The sequence below is a fragment of the Onychomys torridus genome, chromosome 16, assembly GCF_903995425.1.
Source record: "Onychomys torridus chromosome 16, mOncTor1.1, whole genome shotgun sequence".
NCBI lineage: Eukaryota > Metazoa > Chordata > Mammalia > Rodentia > Cricetidae > Onychomys > Onychomys torridus.
Genome location: NC_050458.1, coordinates 51,270,282 through 51,285,867, shown reverse-complemented (window position 1 = coordinate 51,285,867; position 15,586 = coordinate 51,270,282). Strand labels below are relative to the sequence as shown.

Genomic DNA, 15,586 nt, shown 5'->3' with positions numbered 1-15,586 from the left:
GTGAGTCACCATGCCTGGCTGTTTCTAGTGTGGCTTTAAACTCACAGAGATCCAAATGGATCTCTGCCTCCCAAGTGATAAGATTAAAGGCGTGTGTGCCACCATTTTCTGGCCTCTATGTCTATCTAGTGTCTGCTCTGTTTTCTGATCCCAGATAAGTTTATTAGGATGCACACTGTATTGGGGGTCACAATATATCACCACATCCTCCCATTCACAGATGACAAGCAGGAGTAGTGTCTGTATATCTGGTGAATGCCCATCTATGCCAGGAACCAAACCTGAGCCTTGGAGAGCAAGCCTCCACTTCCCAGAGGAGAAAGCACGCCTGAAAGTTGAGGAACAGTTCAAGCGGGATACCAATGGAGCAGTGGAGCCGGAAGCTGTCCTGTGGGCATTACTGGGGAATGCAGCAGGCAGGACAGGAAATCTGGAGGCATCTGCCTGAATCCCCACTCCCACATCAGTCTCCAGTGCAGTCAGATGCATCCTTCCCTCGGTTCTTACCATCTCACACTACTGTCACCCCAGAGGCCTGTCCAGCCTGCCCAGACCACCCCACTGGGCCTGCACAGCTAGCTCCCTTCTGAAAGGATCTCATTTCTTCACCCCCTGCAGCTCCTACCTGGCTTCAAGGCCATACCACTAACTACCCAGACTAGGGGTCCCAAGCTCATTTATCTGCACAGTTCTGCTATGTCCACACATACCTATGCAGCCACTGTTACTGGACTATTAAATAATAAAAGTATACAGTGCACCAAAAAGTGGCATACAGCAAGGGAGGGGGCAGGATAACAAGAAGAGTGTCTATGCATGCTCAGGTGCCCGCCATAATTTCTATATAGTGCTCAGTCAGCTAAGGAGGAACTCAAGCAGAGAACCGCGGAGGGGGCGCAGGAAGACACACAGGGACATGAAGGTCCTGAAGTCAGAGAGTACCAACGACAGCCCAGAAGCACTGCAGTCAGCAGCACGACAACAGAGAGCAAGGCTGGCAGTGCAGGGCAGCTTACGGGGGGCAGATCTGCAGAACCCCAGTCACTGGGCATTCTCATGAGCCCAGAGAGCTCTGGGGAGGGAAGAGACACTTCAAAGGCTCCAGCGGCTGTCCCACTGAGAACACGGCACAGGGCAAGGTGCAGAGGCAGAGCTCAGGACAAGCTTGGGGCATAGCCACCCTAAAACTGACAGGTGTTAGTGATGTGCACCAAAGGAGAGCAAGAGCTTGTAACTAGAGTGCCAACTCTAGATTCACAATACACTGCTACATGCGATGCATTCAGGGTCTAAGGGAAAGAGGGGGAGGGGCCTTAACTAGGATGGATTTGCCACTTTCTAAGACAAGAGGCTTCTCAGCGGAAGCAGAACACATTTGATGAGAGAGCTGTGACTCTCCTAAGACTTAGAGTAGGATGCACAGGAGTTAACAAGTGGTCTAGCCCAGAAACACACTGACAGCAGTCAGGGGACTGAGGGATCCCAGAGGCCCCCTGCTACAGAGTTCAACTAGGAAGAGCGGGGAGGTGGCCAGTGGTTGAGTGACATGGAGGCCACTAGCAGAGCAGGCTGATCACTCTCAGTCCTAGAGGTGGGCATTGCTTCTTCATCTCCCCACACTGCCTGCCCAGTGCTGCCTTAGCAACCTGAGCAGTGCCTTCCTCTACTTCCTGACTGTGAGGGGATCAGCTGCCACCATTTCATCACAGGGAAAAGTGTTTGCTGAGGCCTGGCATCACAGCAGGTTAGGAAAGAGAGCTCTTGTCACAGTCACAGATGACTTCTGCATCAACCAAGATGACAAATTCACCTGGGAATGGGAAACCGCCTTTGACTGAACCAACTTTGCATTCCCAGGATAAACTGTATCCAGTCACAATGGACCCCAGGTTTGAACCATACCTACGTCCTGACAGCACTCACCCAGCCAGATGAAGTTCTAGTTTTCTCTGTCTTTGTAAGGTTTAAGAGTTAGGTTGTTTGCCTCTCTCCCCTTTTCCTTTCTCAGAAGAGTGTACACAGCTTTGGGATATTTCCTTCCAGTTCCTAAGAGACAGCCCCTATGTGCTGGGCAGGGTCTGATGACTTCTCTGTGAACAGGACTACACCCCAAAACTAAGTTCTATATGGTTACAAAAACAATTCAGACTTCCTCAGAATTTTGTGTATTCTTATTTTTCCAGAAATTTCTCATCTAAGTTTTCAAACTTGTTCATGATATATTTCTTTTCTAGATTTCTGTGCACTTATAGTAATATCCTATTTGGAAATGCTCCCCAGCTCTGTTTTTCAGGAAGGCTCTCACTAAGTAGCCCAGACTGGCCCTGAGTTTATAATCCTCTGCCTCAGCACCCTAACTGCTGTTTGGAGCGATCGGAATTCTTAATTCTACATTCAGTTGCCTTTTCCTCCATAGTTTCCTAAAATCAATCAATCCATCAACCTATCAACTTCAGCTTTTGAGGATGGGTATTTTGTTAACCTCTCCTGTCCCCTTGATTACTTCCTTCCTGTAGTTTGTTGTGGGCGTTCTCAAACACGGGAGTGGAGTACTTTCTTTGCCCAGTTCCTCTTCTAACTTAGGGGAGATGGCGGTGAGCTCATTAGCGTCTGGCTTTTTTCATTTCTGATACAGGCAAGCAAAGCACGAGTCATCCTCAGAAACCCGCTTCACCTGCACTCTGAGTCTTAAAGAAGCTTTAACACCCCATGTCTAAGAACGTGCCACTGGCTCTTCTGATGTCTTTTTTTGGATCAGACCTGATTTACCAGCACATTTTTTCAAATCTGTAAGTTCATTTCGGTCTCTTTAGCTTTTGAGTTACTGTGACTGTGACTTAATCGAGAGAATGGGACTTAAGGACTCTAGTTCTTTGAAGGTAATTTGGACTTGAGTTTGGGATAGAAGACATCTTCCACAAATGTTTTCTGAGGCAGCATCCTTGGAGGACAGGATATGAACACTGAGGCCACAGGCCTGGCTCTGACACAGCTGATGTGACTGAGCTGCCATCAAGTGACTCACGTGGTCCCACCCACACTCTGTCAGTAGCCAGAATTGACTCTCTGATTCACCAACCTGGACCTGGACAGGGTCCTTTCTCTGCTCTGCTGGTGTCCTCTCTATGTGGAGTGAGTAGACGCTTCTTTACATCTCCACAGAAGAAGTCACACTACAAAATGCCTGCTGTTCCAGCACGTGCCTGGAACTCCTAGAGGCAGCAGTTCATATATGTCTATTAAAGAAGATGAACTCATAATGTTATTCATCTCTAGTGGTTTCTAATCTGTATACAATCTACTAGGAAATAAGGGTGTGTTAACCATTCCTATGACAACGGTGGTTTTGTTTGTTTTCTCTTTGCAGTTCTGCCAAATTCGGTTTCAACGTTGGAAGCTATGTTATTGGGTATACAGATCCAGAGTTTCTTCAAAGTCGTTGTCAACACATCTCACCCCTTTATCTCAAGCAATGCACTGCCTAAGTCTCTGGCTTAGAGGATCAGGAAAGCAAGACACATCTATGATCATCTATCAGTGTGTGCTGCATAATTTATAATTAGCTATATTTTACTATGTGTGACCCTGTGAAAACATTGTCACAGTTAGGACAATGCTCATGTCTCTCACCCCATATGTACCTTTGTAGCTATCTATAAGTCCTCTCATAGTGCCCAGGTAATCACTGAGCTACTATTCTTCAATACAGGTCAGTTTACATCTGACACTTGCACAGAAGTGCCACTGTACTATATGTACTGTTTTTCCTAATGTCCTTCACTTGGAGCTACTATTTTGAAATATGTCCTTGTTATTCCATGCACCCAGGGTTCATTCTCTGAAAATACCACAGAACATTCCCCTGAATGGCACACCACAGTTTGTTTATCCATTCCCTGTAAATGCTAAAGTGTGTTCCCCTGAATAGGTATACCACAGTTGTCTATCTATTCCCTGCAAATGCTGAGGTGTGTTCCCCTGAAAGGGCACACTACAGTTTGTCTATCTAGTCCCTGCAAATGCTGAGGTGTGTTCCCCTGAATGGGCACACTACAGTTTGTCTATCTAGTCCCTGCAAATGCTGAGGTGTGTTCCCCTGAATAGGCACACCAGTCTGTCTATTTATTCCCTGCAAATGCTAAGCTGTGTTCCCCTGAATGGGTATATCATAGTCTATCCATTCATCAATCTAGAGACACTGAGCTATTTCCAGCTCAGGACTAGGATGCAGAGCTCTGTACATGTTTGTGCACTAGTCACCCTATGGACACATGCTGCCAAGCTACCTTCCAAAGTGGCTCTACCACTTTATGTTCCCACAGCAGTGGACAAGAGGTCCATCTCATCATAGCCAGCATTCTACAGTCAGACAACTCTGTTTTAATTGAGCTTCAAATAGCCTGCAGTAGTAGTGTCTCACTGTGCCTTCCAGGTACCCACCCATACTTCCCAAAATGACCAGTGACCAAGCATCCCTCATGTCACGCAATATCCTCCAGTATTTGGAGATTTTTCTAGCTGTTTCCTATTCTTGCGCTTTACAAATTGTTTTCTTATATTCTGCATGGTAAGTCTCTGTTGGGAATATGTGCTTCTCAGATTACTCCTCCACTTTCCACACTCCAAAGAGTGACTGTGGGGAATGTGTCTTAAATTCTGATAGAAGGCCCATTTATTAATTTGTCACGTCTAAGAAATCTTCCCCCATTCAAGGGCACATACGGTTTGCTTCTATTAGAGTTTTATATTTTCTGTTTAGGTCTCTGGTCCATTGCCACTTGCTTTTTTCACATGTGTGAAGAAGCTGAGGGGGCAGTTGTGCACATGAAAACTGCTTCAGTAATTTTCAAAGAAGTCAATACCCACTCCGTGAGTTAAGGCTGGGGTCACCCTGGCTTTCATTTTTACCCTTCTCCAGAGCTCTGCTGGCCCACATCTCCTCCAATATCGTATCAATTGAACTGTCAGTTTGTCAATTACTGCAAAAAAGAGCTATGAATCTACAGATCAACCTGTGTGTGTGTGTGTGTGTGTGTGTGTATGTATACACGCATGTCTCTGTGTATGCTTCTCTCTGTGTGTCTGTGTGTGTATCTGTATGCATGTCTGTGTGTGCTTGTGTGTGTGTGTGTGTGTGTGTGTGTGTGTGTGTTTCTCTGTGTGTCTCTATGCTTATCTATGTGTGTCTTTGTGCTTATCTATGTCCGTGTATGTCTGTACGTGCACACAGGCCCATCTTAGAACCTCTGAGTCTTCTGACCCATCACTTACTTAGGTTTTCTTTACCTTCATCAGTATTTTATAGTTTTCAAGATTCAGGCCAATTGCCATGTTTGCCAGATATTCCCTAAAAGTGTCCTATGTTCTGATGACACTGAAAATAATGTCCTGAATTTTCCAATTCTGCTTCCTTATGCTAGTTGTTGGCTAACTTCTGGAACATAATATTTTTTTTCATCCCTAACTTCCCTATGTCTCTATAGTTACGGATCTTTCCAAATGCAGTCAAGGCCCCAACCGACCAAGACTGACACTGTCTGGTCAGTCTGCATCCTCGAAATCTCAACCTGCTGGTGGTTCCACAATCTCATTTCCTTTTTCCGTGCTGTAGTGAACTGACTTGTCTTTATCCATTAGTCCAATGTCTACCTCTAATTGACCTAGAAATTACTAAGTTTCCACTGTTATCTTAACAGCAGCCCTATTGTAGCAGACAAGCTTAACCTGATGATCTAAAATGAGGCCCACAAGATGACGTAGGGTTAAAGGTGACTGCCATCATGCCTAATAACCTGAATTAGATCACTGAGATCCACAATGGGAAGGAGAAAACAGACTCCCATAAGTTGTCCTCTGACCTCATATGCATACACACACACACACACACACACACACACACACACGCACACACGCACACACTGCTCTTGCCTTCCCCACTGAGTGTTCTCTGCCATCCTGCTATACTCTCTAAAAACTGGGATGCCCTATGTGTTGCTTTCTGGATCAGCACTTGCTTGGATTTGCTCAGAGATCTGCCCTGTCTTTCTCATCATATCTTCTTAGGTCAGACACCCACCCACCCAGTCATCACTTTCCATGAAATCCAATATCCCGACTTTCCTTCAACAAGGGTCTTTTGACTGTGGTCCTCACAGGTTGTGTCTTTACTCCACTGTCATCCTCACGGCACTTCTACACTGTCCAATGTTAAATAGTTCATTACACCGTATCCGAGCTTCTGCTATTTAATGCTCTCAATCTATTTGTTATTCTGCCCCAGGAAATCTCTTTTGCTGATTTCTAGAACCTTCTTGGTCTTTTGCAGTTCCTTTATGATGGTTATTTTGTCAGAGATGTCTTATCTTTTGGAATCTAGGGGCAGCTCTGATGAGAGGAAACCATGATCCGATTCCTTAAGTTCACATCAAGAATTCACTTGTCCCTCTGATGGTCTCTGCATTTTCTCAGAACTCTGGGGGGGGGGGGCGGTTGATTTGGGGTCTTGTCATTCTATCTCCCATTTCTTTTACATTTTACATGACTGGGACGCCTCCTCTAACCAAGCGGAGCTCCTTTCACGTCATGTCCTTGACCATGGAGGATCAGGACACCACAGCTGCTGTTAGCCTCTTGTCTGACATCCCTGACCTTCAACCTTCTCCTGCTTCTTCCAGTACACCAGCCTTGCAGCCTGGCAGGCTTCTGCAGCGCTGCTGGCTCAGTGGGAAGCACTCACATACCCATGCTTTGCCAGAGAAGCCCACTCCCTCTTCCATCAGCTGAGCCCCATCTTTCCTCCTGGGGCCCTGAGTAAGTCGGCTTCTGTTTCCCACACTGTCATCACTGGTCACACACCTCTGTCCTCTGGTCCTCTTTTTCACCCATTCTGGGATCTCTGGGCCCCCTTTTTTTCTCTGCAATCCCTGCCCCCGAACCCAAGAGTAGGATTAGCGACAGAATGAAATCCCATTCCCCCAATCTCTTGGCTCCACTGCGGGCCCTATGCGGCTGACAGGAAGCATTAGTGGACAAGACTCTGAGCAGTATCTGAAGAAACAGGCATTTGTTTCCCTTTCAAAGAAGCACAAAGGTGACCTGACCCTCAGGGACTGGAGGAGAGCTCCCTAAGGAATGAAGGGCAGAGCACAGCAAACACTGAGAGGACCAGGGGCTCGTGCTGGGGATGTTCCGGACTGATGATTCTCTATGGAATCTTGGTCACACTCTTAATTCACTCATCAGCCTTTTATTAACCAGAGAAAGCTCAGGTGGGCCGCAGGACACCCTCCAGGCCAACCCCACTAGGAACTCAAGAGCTGGGCCGTGAACCTTGCAGCCCACACTGCCTCCAGCTGAGAGTGGAACAAGGCATGGGCCACACTTCCGCAGAAACAGGCGTTGTGGACAAATGGAATTTTACGGCTTGGTCTAAGTGGATTATTTGTCTTCAGTGACTTAGTAAATGATATTAGAGTAACAATTTGATAAATAAAAAATTCCCATCATAAATGGAAAATGAGCCTCTGCTTTAATGAAGCTTAACCGATAGGATTCATACCAGCATCCCATGAAGAGTGCATGCAGTGGGGGAGAGGGAGGGCAGCAGCCTAAGACACACCACAGGCCAGGCCTGCTCAGTCTGCTTCACCCACATGGCTTGTCACCATTCAGGACAAAGGTCAAGCCAACAAGGCTTACTTCCAAGCCTTGTAAGGAGCCCTACCCCAGCAGAAAAGGCTGTGGCTTCCCGGATTCCCTTGTCAGTCACAGTTCAAAGCCTTGAGAAATACAGTATAGGCCATTTCAGTGTGGCCATGCTGAAGGCCAGGACCAAGTGTTCTGGGAGGGTCTGACCCTGGTCCAATCCTTCCAGCCCTGCTTCCCTATCCTCTCTGACCTCCTTGCCTACAGCCATGGACACCAGGCCTGCCTCAGTTTCCCAGGCTCTAGGTTTCATGGAAGGAGGATGGGGTGGGAGGCAGAAAGGAGGACAGGAAGAGTTGTCCTGGGGGATGAGCTCCTGGACAACTGCAGTCTGGTTTTGTCCAGGAATGTCACAGGAACATAGACAGCTGCCGGGAGGTACCTGTTGGTACTCAGGTACCAACTAAACTGTAGAAGTGCTAGGCATGTCCTGCTTTTCCTAGCGGAAATCAGAAAACAGTCACATGTATGGAAATTTCTGGATGGGAAGGAGGGATGAGGTGCTTGCTGGGCTGTCCTATCAGCTAGGGACTATTATGTAATTCCTGCACCTCCTTAGATTAAAGGCCCCCAGCTACCCACCCAAGCCTCTGTATTCCAGGGATTCCTCTTCAATGGTCCCCAATGCTGGACCCACCCTGCTTCTGTTCCCCTGTAACTAAAGCCTGAGAGGCCTGAAGAACACAGTAATACCCTGGAACGTGATGGTCTACAACCATGGTGTGTCCAGAGCGGAGCACCTTGGCACAACCCTTGCTGCCCCCGCACAGGCATCTGGACCCTCATTGCAGAAGGCTGCCACAGGCCAGGCACACACAGAGCAGGGGTGTGGCCAGAGGGAGGAGACCCAAGGCTACCCTGAGAAGGGTGCTGGTGGCTAGTGGCTACCAGTCTTGGCAGAGCACCGACAGTCTGCCCCAGCACTCCTCCCTGGAGGGGAGGCACAGCACCAGAGTCCTTGTGCCTCCAGTCTTCAGAGGGGACACATCACAGGACCACTGCAGGAGAAGTCAGGTCTACGGTTCTTCTTACATGGCATGTTAGTAACTTCCTGTTGCTATAAGACACCAGGACCCAAAGCGACTGTGGAGGAAAGAATTTACTGGGGCTTACGGTCCCAGAGGGAAGCAAGGCAGCGAGGAGGCAGGCACTGTGGCCTGAGCAGAAACCTGAGAGTTCACATCCTCAACTACAAGCATGAAGGAAGCAGAGAGAAAACTAGAGATAGAGTGAGGCCATATACTTTCACCTCAGTGACATATGTCCTCCAGCCAAGGCTGCCCCTCCTAAGCCTTCCCTGAAAGTGCCACCAACTGGGGACCAAGTGCTCAAACACCCAGAATGTGGGGACATCTCATACAAGCCACTATATTCTATAACAACGAATGAGCAGATTTTATTTCAGATCCGTTCGGCATCACCCTGTCTTAATCACCAGTTAAGGAAACAGCAGCTGTAACTACTTCACAGTAAGTCTGCCACGGCCAGACTCGGGCTCACTGCCCCACCGTGAGCACTAAGTCGGGAGATGCTCCTGAGCTCTGAGAAGGAATGGTGTTTGAAATATCCTGCAGTGCTCATGGGCACCTCACAGAAGCCCAGAGCTAATTTAGCTAAAGTTCTTCCCGTCTGCCCAGAGACCGGCCATCATTCTGCCACCCACCATTTGTAGGAAAGAGCTCCTCCCTGACAGGGGCTAGTGAAACACTAGGACAAGCCAGGACTAGCCTGCGACAGTTTAGAAGCCACCTAGTTGGGCTTTATCCAAAACAACCTACCCTGGCTCCTCCGGCCCTAGGCTTTCAAGCCTTCCTTGCAAACACCCCAATGCTTCCTATATGTCTCTGGAAGTGAGAGTAGACACACCTTGTCTAGGTCCTTCTTGCTCCTAGCCACCTGCTGAGGTCCCAGAGAGCCAGCTCCATACTCTAACACTCTCCACCCTTGGCAACGAATGCTAAGTACTCTGCAGCGACCTTGGCAATGTGACTGTGTGCAGGCCTAGAATGGGCAGACTAGACAGAATGTCTGCTCTAGAAATTCTCCCAGACTGGGAGTGTCTGTGAGGAAGGAGTCCATCGTCAGCCCATCTCCAGTTGTCAGGTTGGCTCCACAGTGTATGAACTCTGAAAGTCAAGGGCAACAACTATGGCTCCCACACCTACAGGCCTCGCAGAACCACTGGTCCCACCCACCAGCCACTGGGGACAAAAAGCACATGTGCAGAGGTTTGTGGAGTCTACACTAGTCGCCCCATGAGGAGAGTTGCTGGTGAGGTGGCAGACAATGACTGCCATCCGATCCATCCCAGAGATGTGGGAGGGAGGGGCAGGGGACCTGTTGCCCAAGACAGAGGTGAAGCATGGTGATGCTGTGGCCCAGGGACAGTGACATCAGGGTGAAAAGACAGCTGCAGTGAGTCATGGCTGCCTTCGAACGCACCTCCTGTCCCACTGAAGACAGATCTGCTGGCAGAAGACAGACCCTCCTAACTTGCTCACCCTGGAGCGGCAGAACCCCTCCTTTGGCATGGTCTTCCTTAGTCATCCAGAGCCACTGCTAGCAAACCTGAGTCCCCCAGTGAAGAGACAGACAAGTCTGGCAGAGCCTGGTGCACTGAGAAAGGACCACTAAGAAAGCCTCAGCCCACGCAGCTACATCAGACTCTGGGGTCTCCCGAGTGCCTTCTTCAGTGGGAACTCCTGCATCTCTCAACTTCACCAGGAATAACTGTTGAAGAGACTGAGCACAGTGGAGCTGTGCAATGGACAGGGCTCTGTGTGAGCTGAGGCCCACAGTCAAGTTCATCAGCACAGCCGTCACCCTACAATTACCTGCAAGTGTGACGAAAACGCTTCAGACCCACCTTCTCAGCAAGTTTGGAGTCTCTTTACAGGATTGCTGAGGTTGTCAGCAGGCTGTGCTCTCCATGTCAGAGCTCACTGGTCCTGGATGACTAAGACTCTGCATCCTTCCAGATCTCCCGATCTCCCACCCCAAGCCAGTCATCCACCATCCTATTCCTTGCAACTGTGAGCTTTGTGAAGGCTGAACTTCCACTCTGGTTTAGATTCCACATACTAGTGAGATCATGCAGAAGTCTTTCTGTGCCGACCAGAAAGGCAAGATCTCCTCCCTGGATAATACATGTTCAATATACACATAGATTACTCACTGATATACAGAATATGCATATCACTGTATGCCACATATGACTAGAATCACATGCAATTTTGCATACCTGTTGAGAATGGACATGAAGGACTTTTCCTGCCTTGGCTGTTGGGAATAATGTTGCGATGATCCTAAGTGCAGATGTCCCTCAGGACTGACTTCATCACCTTCAGACTGATCCCAAGAGCAGGATCATAGATCATATGGTACTTCTGTCTCTAATTTTCAGGAGCCTGCAAACTGCTTTCCATAATGACTATGTCGACTTAAAATCCCACCAACCATGTGAAAAAGGAAATGTTATTCCTCAAATTCTATAGGACAAGGGCATGTGAAGATGGGTACAACATCAGAGGTGAAGATGGGCACAGGTCAGAGGTAAAGATTGATACAAGGTCAACAGTGAAGATGAGTATAAAGTAAGCAGTGGAGACAGATATAAGGTCAGAGGTCAGGCTGAGAATTGTTTTAGTTGAAAGATACTCGGGAACTATTGGCTGTGTGACTGAGGAATAGACAGGGCCCAGCCTCTCCAGCCAGTGAGGAACTGAAGTACAGGAGCAACACAGCCAACTCCATCACAGTGGACCAACACTAGCAACACAAAGTTGCATTAATCATGCCGTGAATGATGTTTAAGCATGATGTTATTAACGGACTGTGTATCCAGTGTAATACTAAATTGTTTATGGATATATACATTTGATTAATAGACTAACAGTTTACAAAGAGGATGATAAAAGCCCATTTCAAGGCATTTAGCTATAGAGAGGACGGGGAAAGACTTTGCAGTACAAGTAAAATTTAATTTTTAAGTAAATAAATAAAAGACCTGAGGCAGGAAATTTAACCACACACACACACACACACGCACACACACGCACACACACACGCACACACACACACACACACACACACACACACACACACCCCTCTTTCAGATTTGCTATCCTGGGTATTAAGTGCATGGGTATTTGTAAACCTACAGTAGACATTTTTCGTAATTAAGAAAAACACCTTAATTAACACGTAATTAAGAAAAAAAACAAATTTTGTCGTCCCTAGTCACCCACAGTCTTACTTATTTGTAGGGTCCCCTCCTTTGGGTAGCGCAGGCCTGAGAACCATAGGACATGAACACAGAAGTAGACTTGTCCGCCTCCTGCCCTGCCAGGCAGACTCCGCAGCCTGACCCCCTCACAGTCTGCTCATCATAACCTTGGGCAGCCCTGCTCACTGTCTCACTTTTTTCCAGCAGATTAGCCCTGTGGGGATGTTCCCAGCTGCTCCTCTTTTGATGGTCACACATTTTCCTCTGGTTCTGCACTAGAGATTTCTTCCCATTTGTTCCTTTAGAAACTGCCCCCTGGTCTCAGCACCCAGCATTCTGGATTAAAAAGATACCCAAGTGAATGAAAAAGCTCATAGAGAAATTATTCTTGCCCATCAGCTACTCCTGTCTATCACTGCTTCTGTCCGTCAGCTACCCCTGTCCAACAGCTACTACTGTCTGTCAGCTACTCTTGTTGACTTAGGGTTTCTACTGCTGTGAAGAAACACCATGAACACGACAACTCTTAGAAAGAAAACATGTAATTGGGATGGCTTACAGTTTCAGAGGTTTAGTCCATTATCATCATAGCAGGATATGGCAGCTTTCAGGCAGACATGGTGCTGGAGAAGTTGCTGAGAGTTCTACATCTTGAGCCACAGGCAACAGGACATGTGTCACTGGGTGTGGCTTAAGCATAGGAGACCCCAAAGTCCACTCCTACTGTGACACATTTCCTCCAACAAGGCCATAACTACTCCAATAAAGCCACATCTCCTAATAGTGCCACTCGCTGTGTGGGACATTTTCTTTCAAACCACCACAATTGTCCATCAGCAACTCCCCTCCATCAGTTACTAGAGGAAGGGAGAAGGTAAACCCTGATGACTAGTAACATCAGACTTCCCTGAAGCTGCATACCAGCTTCCCAGTAGTTTCTATTTGGTTTACAAAATAAAATGAAGTTCAAAGGTGACTACATATTAACTAAATGCAAATTACACATGGCATATACTTTTTTTAATGTGGTAAATAAGGCCAAAAAAAAAAAAAAATCCACCTACAATCTCCTTCAGTTTTTTACAGCAAGGTAGTAAAAGGAACAATTTTTCACCTTTAATTATATCATTAAAATTTTACTTATAATTTTTGGCACTGGAAAAACCAAATGGCCTTTTGGCACCAGGAGATTCCCCAGTGTACACGTATTTACATAGATGTATTTCCGAGGCCATTCAAATGAAGGGAACTATTTCCTAGTCTTCACTCAGATTCAAATACACCAACTTCAGCTGTGCAGGCAAATGCTGGGCCATGATTCCTTTGAAATATTCATCAGCAGGCCACTTCATGACACAATTACCTACCGGTAATGCAGAGCACGGCCCTTTTAAAATTCACACCGACATCCCTGTGTTTGGTGCATAGGCCAGTAATGAGAACTGTAAATCACACTTCATTATGCGGCCAAATCCTGGAGCACAAATGAGCCAGCTTCAAAGTGACCGATCTATCAACTCCATGCCAACCTGCATTAGCTCTGGCCAGATACTTATTGGCAGGTGTCTGTCCATGTCTGAGAGTATTCCAGCTGCTTAAATGACAAAGGTCACAGGCTATCGCATCTGTGCATCATAAGGCAGATTCTCATCTCTGGAATTGTGGGAAGGAGGCCTAGGGGAAGGAGATGACCCTTGTGGTCTGTGCCAGCTCCTGGGACTTTGGTTGATGCTTTCAATATATCAAGAATCCCTAACTGAAGCCAGTCTTTGAAAGCTAGTGGGTATTAGAATACAGGAAATAATACTGTCAGGACTTGTAAGTTCTTAATTGACATTGACCCTTCAGTTAATGTACTGATGGGGGTTCTCCAGAAAAACAAAACTCTGTGTGTGTGTGTGTGTGTGTGTGTGTGTGTGTGTCCGTCCATGCATACATGTTCATGCTAGGAGAGGTACTAAGGGAAGTGACACATGCAGCCAGAGACCCAGAGACAGCAGTTTCAGGACACGTGCTAGTATTTCCTTCTTGCTCGTAAGTCAGTCTTCAGTCCACTCTGGCCTCGGCTAAGTCTCCTTACATGATATGGAGCCATCTGCTTTACACAAAATCCCTAGTTTAAGTGTTTATCTCACTCCAAAAATACTCACAAACTTCTAGAACACTGCTTATCTAAATATCTGAGCATGATGGATCAGCAAGCTGAAGTATAAATTCATCACCACAGTCAGTGGCCAGGCAGGTCAAGGTCTGCTTGTGATTTTGAAGGTGTTTTCCAGTGCTATGTCCCTGAGTTCCTTTAATATTCAATTAACTAACAAGAAATCATCATTGCCTAAGGAGCTCCACTTCCTATGTGGCTGGTGGCTCAGAAGGGGCTGACCAGTTCTAGCAGATTGTCTAGAAGAATCTTAAAAATCATGGGAAGCAAGGAGCTCCGTTGAGCCCACTGAACCCTAGTTATAGGACCTGCTTCTGGCTCTGTGGAGAAAGAACTACCCCCAGCACACAAATGCACCCCAGCAAAAGCCAGCCAAGAACCATACAAAAAGGGTGGCCTTGATGTACATGTTTGAGCAAGGGTCTCAACAGGCATCCGTGGCCCCCCAGCACAGACACTCAGGGCAGACCACATAGGACAGTGTGGGATCACAGGGCTGTCTGTTACCACTAAGCCTTACATCACATGAAGCACACTGCCTGCAAATGTTGCCTCCTTGATGGAGGAAATCAAAGGCACCCTTTGAATGCTGCTGGGTCAAAACTCCATGAATTATACAAGCGTTGAAAGACTGTAGGGGGCAGCGCCTAAGGAAAGAACTAACACATCCTGCTCCCCTCCCATGTCCCAGATCTCACCATCCCAGGTCTGTCTTACTACTCAGCATTTTTAGAAGACACTGCCACCACCTAGACTATCAGTGCTGCCATGCAGGAACTCGTGACACCCTCTCCAACCCGAAAAACTCCACTGCTTTTAAATTTTTGTCAAGGACGTTCCTGGCAAACTCAAAGGAAAAGATCCTGCTGTGGGCTCTGATTAATTTTACTTTGAAGAAAGAAATGACATCACGCCAGTTAGTAACTTAAAGCCTCAGTGCAAAGCCAACCTTAGCCCAAAGGGCAGGCAGGCAGGAAATGAGCAAGGGAACTGCAGTTCTTGGTCAGGCCTGCCATGGGCTGGGCTGCCCTCTTGGGAACATGCATGTGTGAGCATCATCAGCCTAGACTGAGCACCCTACACCCCTAGGCACCGCGGTCTCTGTGGGCCTGTCATACCTGCTAGACACCATCACTCCAGCTCTCTGTCCAGGGTTCCCCATCGACATCCTCCAAGGACTGACCTCTGTTCTCAGAGCTGGGAAGCCCCTTCTCCTGCCCTCCATGTATCCCTTAAGGTCTTTGTCTACTGAGAGCCTTTGAGCTCCCTCCATGATACTCTCATCCTGTGTTCTGGGAGCTTTAGCCCCACCACCACTCAAGGATACTTGTGGATAGCACACTGTTCACTGGGGGATTCTTGCCTCTGCGTCTGTCTAATGCTCCCCAGATGATGGAACCTCCAAGGACTTCTACTCTGTGGGAGCACAGGGCCACTGTTGCCAGACAGGCCCCTAGTGACAGCTCCCATCCTTCAGGACAAGACAAGCCACTGTC

The 15,586-nt window shown here is 47.5% G+C and overlaps 1 protein-coding gene across 1 annotated transcript in view; it reads right to left on the bottom strand.

Annotated features, from left to right (window-relative positions):
• Tbc1d22a (TBC1 domain family member 22A) overlaps positions 1-15,586 on the bottom strand; it is a 272,127-nt gene that overhangs the window by 48,746 nt on the left and 207,795 nt on the right. The gene's annotated exons all lie outside the window — the stretch shown is intronic.